Below are 10,807 nucleotides of genomic sequence, written 5' to 3' on the forward strand. Positions count from 1 at the left end.
ATACATTGTTTTTGTAGACATAATGCAATTGCACAGTTAATAGACTACTGTATAGGGTAATCATAAATTGTATGTGCACTGGGAAACCAAAAAAATAATCTTGCTTTATTGCAATATTTACTTAATTGCAGTGATCTGGAACTCAACCACATTACCTCTGAGGTCTGGCTGCATAGGGTATAGTGATTACAGTGAGGTGTGGGACTAGAGGAGGAAACAGGAAACATTTATGTTGAAATGTAGATTTTTTTTCGAGTTTTGAATGTGTATATCACATTTGTTTAACACCTAAAACCAAACTAATACAGATCAGGATTATATTGATGGTACCAAAAGCATTAGCTGCCAGGACCGGGCTTTTAGCCCTGTGGGATGGATGAACAAGCCTGAGTGTTGAGCCTGGAGGGTTGAAAAGACCCCCAGGTGTTGGTCAGTCATTTTCAAAATGGTACCAGAAGTCCATATGATTGAAAATGCAGTATTTTCTATTGGATTGCTCACTATTCTTCTGGTTCCTCCTTTAAATTATACCTTCTGGGAGCCAAGACATATTTTAAGCCTTAAATCCTCTGTTCAGTAATGTGCCATGTGCTACAGCACAAGACTTTCCAACTGCCACATCAACACACCTCAGGCTGGGTGGCTAATAAGTAACAATTTATTGTTCACAGCCTTGGATGCTGCAAAGTCCAAGATCAAGCCAGCATGGTCACATTTTCTACTGAGAGTCCTCTTCCTTGCTCAAGGCTGGCGCCATCTTGCTGTGTCCTCGCTTGGCAGAAGGGGTTAAGGATCTCTCTGGAGCTTCTTTTAAAAGAACCCAAATCCCATTCATGAGGAATCTATCTTCATGACCTAATTACTTTCCAAAGGCCCTAATACCATCACCTTTGGGTATTAGGACTCCATTTATAAATTTGGGGGGGCACAAATATTCAGACTGTATTCACACAGGAGCACAAAGATAAAATAATAGCACAAGGGAGACACTACTAATGGAAAACTTGAAAACTTCTGAATTTTATAAAGACTAGCTTTTTAAGAAACAAGTAGGTACAGCTGCTCTGTTCTAGCCAAATATGTAAAAGTCTTATAAATTTTTATATAAAATAATTGCAAAGCTACCACACATCTTATAATGTTTTATCAGTCGACCATACATAAATTCTCAGAATTCAGTGAAAAATGGAAATGCTGTCTAATGCTGGATTGAGGTAGACTGGCCTTCGAAGACACAAAATCCTCAATTAAAAAAAGACGTAGGACTGTTTTATTCTGAAGCAAGGTGGTTTATAGAAAACTAGAGATAGTGCGCAATTCAATTTATGCCTTTAGAGAATTTCAAAAGTCCTAGTAAATATTTTACTGACCATTTTATGTTTTTTAGTAAATGAAGTGCATAAAGCACTGGAGAAACCCGAAAAAAATTGTTATTCTATTTCAATTTTATAACCCTTCTCACATTAGTGGTATATGAGTTTATCTATAATATGTAATGATACAGTACATCGATTCTAATAAGGTGTATTACAATATTCAGAGTTCTCAAAGTGCAGAGTAATAAAAATGCCTCCGCTACACCTATAATTTGAAACTTCAAAATATAAACAGGATTATATACATAATAGAAATAAACCTTTTCAAATGCTCATGCCTGGTGCTTTGATAAGCAAGAAAACTTTTATATTGTCAGTGGTTTTGGAATGTACAATTAAGTTTTAATATTAAAACTGAAGCTCACTGTTGATGCAACAGATAATTCAACATGACTACAAAATAATTCAGGTAAACTGCTATCCTAGGCATGAATGTAATGTCTTTGTTTAAATAGCTGGCACAGAACTCAGACAACAGTATATAATTATTTGTGAAATAGTTGTCTATCTCATCATATTTCTTGAACAAAGTGTTGGATAGCTATCAACGTTGGTATCTCCACAATAAGGTTCTGGACTACCAATATTATAATTTTCAGTAAATATCTTCTACAAACAGCTACACGATAATGATGTTGTTCCTAAAGAAAACATAATAATCAAAATGTCAGGGAGGAATAAAGGGAAAAGAAAAGTGTCCCATTATGCAGAAATCAAAAAAAAAATCCAGGTAAAGAGAACAAGAAATGTGTTATTCCTAATACTGAAGTTGACGGAGTCATAGGCAGGCTTTTTTGTTTATTGGTTGATTGGTATAAAAATACAACACAAAAGCAGCAAAATTGAAGGGAAGTGAGTTTTAATATTTTGTTTCAAACTTTACATCTACCATGTTTTCTTTTTTTTTTCCCTTTCTTTCTTTTTTTGTTTCTCTTGCCATCTCAGTCAGACCTGACAGTCCTGTTTTAGATCTGTAAGTGGTCATGACTTAACCCCTCAACTCTTATGAAATAAATCAAGTCAAGGCTAGATCATTAATTCTAAGAGATAAATATCACACTCTAGTACTTAATGATTCTGTCTACCAAATTATCTGCTTAACTTTCCAACTTTGGCAAGGGTCAGAATTGAGATACATCTCTGTCCTAAATGGTTTTATTCCTGTTAATACCAGGCAAAGAAGACAAATCTTACTAAATGCAGCTACTGGCCGTGAACCTTGTACACTTATCTAAGCAATCAGCGTCTCTGCGCCGCAGTGATGTCCCCTCAAACTGGGAGAAGTCCCTACCTCGGGGGTTTTATGAGAATCAAACAAAACAATGCATATAAAACACACTGCCTAGAGCTTTATACATGGTAAGCAGAGACTAAATGTCGCCTTTCAGTGGAAGTATTAAATTATGTGGTGATGTGATAAGAAAGCTGCCTCATCTTTTCAGGGTATTCTAGAATGTACAAGAGAACGTTGTAGAAAGGAGCTAGGTGGCCTTGGAACACAGTGAGGGTCAAGTGTATGACCAATTTGACTGTGAGTAATGGCAACTGGCTTGTACTATGAGGCTGGAGAACTATCTTGAAAACACTGTGGCTTTTGCAGTATGTAATCAGATGCTCATACAAACTTTTCCATGAATAAATACTGCAATATAGCCTTGCAACAATAACTTGTGGATTTTTTTTTTTTTTAAATAATGATCTCTCTGTGGCTCAATATGGCTTTCAAAATGCCCCATCATGGCTATAGAAGACACTGAGAGCACTGAGAGTGACTTAAGCAAGAGTTTCCAAGATTTCTCAATGCCATGACCTCCACAATGTAGACAATGGAAAGGCATGAATGTATTCTTCCTTCCCTTCAAAGTAAAGGCACCCTTGGGATGCTGGCTTTTCTCCTTTTGAGACTGGAAGTTAGGGTATGTAAATTTTAATGTGTTTATTTGCTCATAGCATGAGGACACTTCTTATCTATATTTCTAATTTTAGATGTCTCTAAGGTGTTCTTCTAAATATATCCTCAATGATACCAAAAGAAATCCATGTCTTTCTCATAGACAAGGCAGTAGTAACATGTGCAGGAGCAAACGGAGTTTGGGGACAATTAGGAAAATTAGTGAAACGGAATGAGAACCAGATAGGAGACAGGAGACCCAGGTCCTGGGACTGGTTCTGATACTAACATGACATGTACTCTAAGCAAATGCCTGGACTGTCCCATGACTGAGTTTATTTTTCTTAGCTGTGAAGTGGACCGCTGGCCTCTGATAACCTTTCTGTCACTTTAATTCTACCAGAGGGACATCTACATGAGTCTTCATTCATGAGCCGGTTTTCCTCCAGCACAGAACTGACTGTTTCTCAAAGTACAGCCTGTGTATCTGGGGTTCTGGTTCTCGTGGGCATTCTTGGAAACCCAAAATTTACTGAACCAGAGAGCCTGGTGATCCTGATACACATAGTTTTAGAAGCACTGCTTTGTCATGAGATGGTAGGGAATCTGAACTATGCCCCTTAACCCTTCAACATGGCTGCGGATAAATAACTAGGCAGGGAGAAGAATTGAGAAGCAACAACTTCTGTTATCCTTTCTCCAATGACAATCTTCCTCTAGTCTCATCCCTAACCCATACCTTCTTCTAAACCTCATTGATTCTTATAAAATAATAACAATTATTATTATAATAATTCATTCAATAGACACGCTGACCAGGCTTAAAGAAAGGTGTCATGAATTTCCCATGGGACACTACCAATAGTTAGCAAAGTCTGGATTTGAACTTGGGCCCATCTACATGGGAACATCTATTGAAGCTTCTCCCCAGGGATACAAATGGCCGAGAGTAAAATCTAAGCCCCTGAAATTAACTGATGAGGGCCCTGCTTTCCCTTCCAGACTGTGCAAGAATATACAGAAGGCTTCCTTCTGAAAGTGAGACCTGATTTGAAACATGGAAGACAGATGGGTGCAAATAAAAGTGTAATGGGTTTGAGGGGGAATTTTCCATGCAGAGCTAACAGCACACGTGAGGGTCTTGAGGGGTGATGGTGTATCACATTGAAGAGACTGAAGGAAGAATAATATGGCTGGAGTGTAAAAAATTAATGTTAGAGCATAAAATATTACAGTGATGATAAATGTAGAGAGAAATGGGTGGCAGTGTATGATGTGGTACCCATTTGGGATTTTGACTTAGAAGCAGTGGGAAGCCAATCACATTCACATTATAAAGCAAAGTATGATTATTTGCATGAAATACCAAATAGCATGCTGACTTTACGTTATTGTTCTTATTTTAAGAACAGAACCCTTTTACTGTTGTCTAGCACCTGTGACTGTTTCATGTCTCTCTAAAGGAGACAGGAATTTTGGAGCCTTCTTGGCCCTTTTAAAGGAAAAGAGAAGTGGGTGGGCAGACCCAGGGTGAGTGAACATCTCAGCACATGAGAACATGCTACTTGAACAACAAAGCCCACCCCTGGCATTCTCCTTACTGTGGTCTGCTTAAAAATCTGGATCAACATACAGCAAAACAAATACATCTTTTCCCCACCTTCAAAAAGCAAGTTCAAACGTTCTCAAAGCTGCCTGGACCAAGCTTCTGGAAAAATGCCTCCAAAGAAGTGTGCTTTCCTTTTCACGTTCCTTGGCTTCAACCAGCGAGAGACAAGAGGGCTCTGTTTCCACATCTTAGGATTCTGGGTGGTAAACTTTACTTTAAAATAACACACTACACACTTGCACTCAATAAGAGATCTTACATATAATGCACTCCTTCTTTCCCAATTAGAAACGACCTAAGTAATTAAGAACGTACTATTTTCCTTTGCAAATACTGTGTCTAAGCTCTATGTCTCCTTTCAGAACTCAGGAGGGAGTTGCCGAGTGGCTGCTTAGAAGCAGCAAAGACTGGAACCTACGAGGTAAACCAGTGAGGGAAACAAACTGAGTTCTGTAATCAACACAATATTGAGGATTACAAAGCTCTCCTCGCTTTCGTGGCTATTCCCAAAGCACATACCTGAACTGAGATTTCTTTCATTTGGATGCTACCTCATGGATACAACATGGTGACATAGGTTTGAGGGTTGGCCAAACAGAGCTTCTGCAAGAAGCTTTGTTATAAAAAGAAGGAAGATAGTTTCTTTCCTCTGTCAAGTACAAGTCGTATTAATAGAGGCATTAACAAATCTGGTACTGCATAACTGAATCATAGAACAGGGCATGCATTTGTAAACAGCTTCAAGAATCTTTTGTGCATAATTTAAATCTTCATGCTATGGTCTTCGGTGCTTAATTATACACTCTGAGAGTGTGAAAGCAATTTATTCGCTTATTAAGCTGTGTTCAAAATAGCTAAAGAGATATTAATTCTCCTTAGGATTAAAAATATATTTTAAAAATCTATTTGCTGACTGAATTGTCATTTATTGGGTAGTATTGTTTCATGAGATGGACAAATGAAGAATGTGATAATGAAATATATTTCTCTCACTTCAAAGTCCCAGTGTTTTTCTCTTGAGTTTTTGAAAGTGAGGATTCTACTGTTTTCATTTTTGATAGCAAATCAACCAAACTAACCAAAGCAACCAGCAGAATAGTTGACCTTTCATTTATCGGTAAAGATGAGAGACCATTGTCACCAGAAATGAGGTATAAATGATGTAAACAAAGCTGCTTAATTTCGGAATTAAACAAAATTTGTCCTTCTAAGAATTCTCTCCAGATTTCCATGTCTAAACAAGATAGAACTGGGAATACCCTCCTATAAAAACCAGCATTATGTACTGAAATATATTTCTAGCCTAGTGCATTGCATGTCTATTTCTTCTATATCTCATCAATTTCACTGAGAGGTCTTCTTCATAATTCCAAAACCGAGACCAGGTTTTGGTCACTGTGGCTGATGCTGTCATGGCACTTCTTCCAGGACTTAACACCCCCTCAGTGGCTTTCTCTAGAATACAACCCATTGCTCTGAGAAAAATAAAGAAAAGGGGATAAATCATTCAGTCTGCTTCCAGGACATTTTAAGAAATAGATTTTATCACATGAGGGCTCTACCTATCATCCATCAATAACTCTCCATACCTTTCAGGATCAACTTCAAGCTCCTTCATGTGAATGACAGAGACTTCCGTGGACGGGTTTTCTGGTTTCCCCATTTTCTCCAGCACATATGCATCCCCTCCCCATCACACACACACATTTACATTTTATATCCTGGCCATTCTTGTTGATTTCTTGTTGGAGAAGGAGTGCTGAACTTCCACGCCTCTGTGCTCTGCATTTGTTACTTGATCTGCACAGAAAACTCCTCTCATCTTGGCTGTTTGGCGAAATTCTACGACCCCTCCATCCCCAACGCAAGCAGAGGGTGCTCTGAGATTCCCCCTTCTCTGCTGTGCCATTCTTATTAACAGAGCTGGTCCCTTTCTTCTTTGTCCTTGCGTAGCTAACTTACGGAATGTATTACAACATATATCACTATTTTTTCTGCTTTGTCACTAGGAGGGCTCTGCTCCGTGCTCACAGAGGTCACAGATACTGACTTCACACTCTCAATACCTTGGCACTTGGCCCAGTGTATCTTTGTGGAAGGAAGGAAGGAGGTGCCGAGGAGAGTATGTATGTGCATTTATGTTCCTTCAAGCATAGTTGCATTTGAAACACCATGTGGAACTGATAAACTGATAAAGGCGTGTATACTTGGAGTTTTAAGGACTCACCAACAGATGAAAAAATATATTTCAAGAGGAGACTTCCAGACACCACAGGTGTGGGGGTGATGGTCCAGGCTGCAGGTGAGGCCGGTCCAACTCTCACCAACAGTGACTGAAGTGGGGTGTGTTAAAGTAAACGGGGCGTGGCTTTCTGAGAAAATGGTACCTTAAGTCAGAGAAAGCAGCACAATAGGGTTCTCATCTAAAATGAGGTTTTAAAATCTCAGGGTTGGACTCTCCCTGCTCTCAGAAGCAAGGAGGCAGGATGCACAGAAGGCTAGACCCACAGCACTGGGGATACGCCGCCAGCTCAGTCCGGGCTCCGGGCTTCGGACTGGTCTGACGTGAAATCTGCAGGGAAGCCGTTCCCTCCAGAGTTTCTCAGCTTACCTGCATGAGGAAGGGCGGACAATCAGACAATGGTAATAATAATCACAGTGGCCAACCCTAACTGAGTTCTTTCTATTTGAAAGGAACTTTGCATAAATGTATTTTTTCATCCCCATGACAATCTACAAGGCAATACTGCTGTTTTCTTCGTTTTACCATAAAAGACATGGAGGCATAGAAAAATCCAGAAAATAATGTAGCTCAGTTAGTAGCAGTGAGTCCTGTATTTTAAAAGTTAGAAAATGGGTACTTTTGTTTCAACCTCTCCTATTCCAATATTTTAGTCAAAGCAATTGAAAAATTGAGTCATCAGCAGTATTGATCTCAAATTGTGAGCAGGCTTCTAGGAGCAGAACCCTAGTCATTTAACCAATCAGAGCCACGTGCTAGGCCCAGTCTTACCATTTACCTGATCTTTAAAGTGACCCTGTTCAATTAACTGCTATAGCCCCTAACTGCCTCATCTTGAAAAACGAAATAAATACGGAGCAAATACATTTCTTTTCTGAATTAAATCTGAGCCCTAAGTGAAGTTACTGGCATATAGCCAATGCTCCAAACAGAAGCTAGGAGAGATTATAAGCAGTATAAAATTGGAGAGATTTTTCCAAAAAGGATCAGAACAAACAATTTGGGGTGTACAGGAGGGAAAGCATCCTGACCCAGGACTGAGGCAGGTTGACATATATCATGTCTTAAATTGTAATCCTGTTTTTATTGGTCAGTTATTATTTACACGTATTTCAGAAATAATGAAATACTTATGTGTCTAAGAATATTAGTATCTTCCATTTGTCTTGTTTAGAGTAAGTTAAGCAAGAGGATACACGTTTTAGACTCCCTACGTGCCTCTTTGAGGTGACCTTCCCGTCTCTGATTGTGTCCACGGTGTGTTAATTTCCTAGCTTGACGCTCGTGGCCAATTTTATTTCTCTTTGTTTATAGGGGCGTGCTCTTTTGTCCTTCATATACTGATGGTCATCACAGGAGAAAGTTATGGCAGCAATAACAACTTTTATGTGTTAAGAATGGGGCACGGATGCATGTGAGGAAACAGGAAAATTGGCATGTAAATTTCAGGCATGAATGAGAAGCCCCCTTTTCCAGTCCTCTCACTAAAAGCAGTGATGTAGATGCAGAAAACACTCTTTGAGCACGTATGGTGTACCAGGCACTGTTTTAGGACCTTTATGTTTGTTGGCTTGTCTATTTTTCACCATAACGCCTTGAGGTAGATGATAAAATTATCCCCGGTTTACACAGAAGAAACTGAAAGTGTGGACATGATTCTGTGCTGCCCAAAGTCACATGGCTGCTGGCAGAACCAGGATGTCAACAAGCAGGTGTTTTGTTTGTTTGTTTGTTTGTTTGTTTTTAAATTGAAGTACCATTAGTTACAATGTGTCAATTTCTGGTGTACAGCACAATGTCCCAGTCATGTGTATACATACATATTTTTACAATGGAATACTACTCAGCCATTAAAAAAGAATAAAATAATGCCATCTGCAGCAACATGGATGGATCTAGAGAATGTCATTCTAAATGAAGTAAGCCAGAAAGAGAAAGCCCGTGTTTTTCACCATGATCTAAAAACTACAGTGGCACTATTGTCCAATCTGTGTGTGTCAGTGAATGAACTAGGATGATCTCAGTACTGGTCTTCCCTAACAGGGAGCAGGGTGGGCTGCTCTGCACAGGCGTGTGGTTTGTGCACAACACAAGGGCACCTGGCTGCCAGGTTTGTTGGGAAGCTGTGTTTACCAGGAAGAAACAGTACCTTTTTTTAATATTACAAAGGCCATTTATTGGTCATAGTGTAGCTGGAAGCAAGGATCTTTGGAGTGTAGCTTGAAATCTTTAGATGACCATCGAATATCCTATCATTGCCAAAATCCAAGGAAACACTCAAGACTCTCAGGAGAACATTAAAAGGACAAAGGAAGTTCTAATGGCTGGGCTGTGACAATCTGTGCATCATTAATAATCATAACTGATAGTAATAATCATAGCTACTTATGAAATGTCATGAGTCTATAATAATGTACAAATGGTAAATTTAATATGGAGTATATAAAAAGGAATTATAATATAAAAAGTGGTTGTACGTTATACAGATATAAACACAAACAGAATAATAGTGTGGTGGTGATTTTTCTTTTCCTTTCAGGGTTATGTGTGTGTGTGTGGGTGTGTGTGCAATTACAAAGAAATGCACATCATAAGTTGTAATGAGTCAGTTCTCAGTAAAGACAAGAATCTACCAGCATCAATAAAAACAAAAAATAAGAAGGTTGAAAAAGGTACAGCAGACGATCACCATGGATGGTGGTGTACCAAGAAGTTTGACAGTGAGTTCCAAAATGAATTTCCCAATCACTTCTCAAATGAGAGTTCCCCAAGAAGATTTAAATCCTCATTTCCTAGTAGATGAGACATCTATGAGATTCTACTCTTCAGATTGGCAAAGCTTTTTAGAATTTTCAATTACATGAACAAATTAGTTAACATACCACAATATACCATATCATCATGATGGGTTAGTAAGTGAATTGTGGTAAAAATTCCAAGCTTCAAAAACTAAATTCTATATGGGATGTGTGACTAAAGTATACTTTGTGTAAAAAAGACCTAATTATAAATGATCAGTGGTTCAACTCCAAACCATGTCTTACTGTGCACCAAGACTCCTGCTGAGAGGAATGAATATATTCACATCCCCAAATCCAGAACTGGGGCTAATCTGACTGTTTATTCCTTTTTCTTTTGATATTAGAAAAAGTATAGAAATTCTAAAAAGGTATAGAAATGATCACCGGTTATGATTACTGTAATCTTGAAAACAAAAAAAGTAGGAATAATAATGAAACTAGAAATTACAAGAAAAAAATTTAAACCTCAGAAGTCAGGAAATTTTATAATTAAACTGTAAGTGCACGAATGAAGTTTCAGTGAAGTAGTAAGATTGTATTTCAGTTAATTTGCTTAGAAAAGTTTCATCAACTGTATCTATAATAATCTTTTAAGTTCAAAAATTCAATATGTTTAATTTTGATTGATGACTTGTACAGTGAGATATTTGGATTATGATTAGCAGATGAATAAATATTATGTTGCTAACAGTTCAATATGTAAAGGAATGTTAGGTATAAAATTGATTTCTAAGGTCATGAAACCCAATGCACACAGTGTGATTGTTTATTCGTAGACAAAACTCTTCAGATGTGAACAAATCTGAACAATTAAAGCATCAGTTTATGGGCCGAGGAAGTAAAGGGAAAGCTTCCATGGAGTTAAGGAATGGATTTGATGTAAGTGCT

The sequence above is a fragment of the Camelus bactrianus genome, chromosome 5 (genome assembly GCF_048773025.1).
Source record: "Camelus bactrianus isolate YW-2024 breed Bactrian camel chromosome 5, ASM4877302v1, whole genome shotgun sequence".
NCBI classification, from domain to species: domain Eukaryota; kingdom Metazoa; phylum Chordata; class Mammalia; order Artiodactyla; family Camelidae; genus Camelus; species Camelus bactrianus.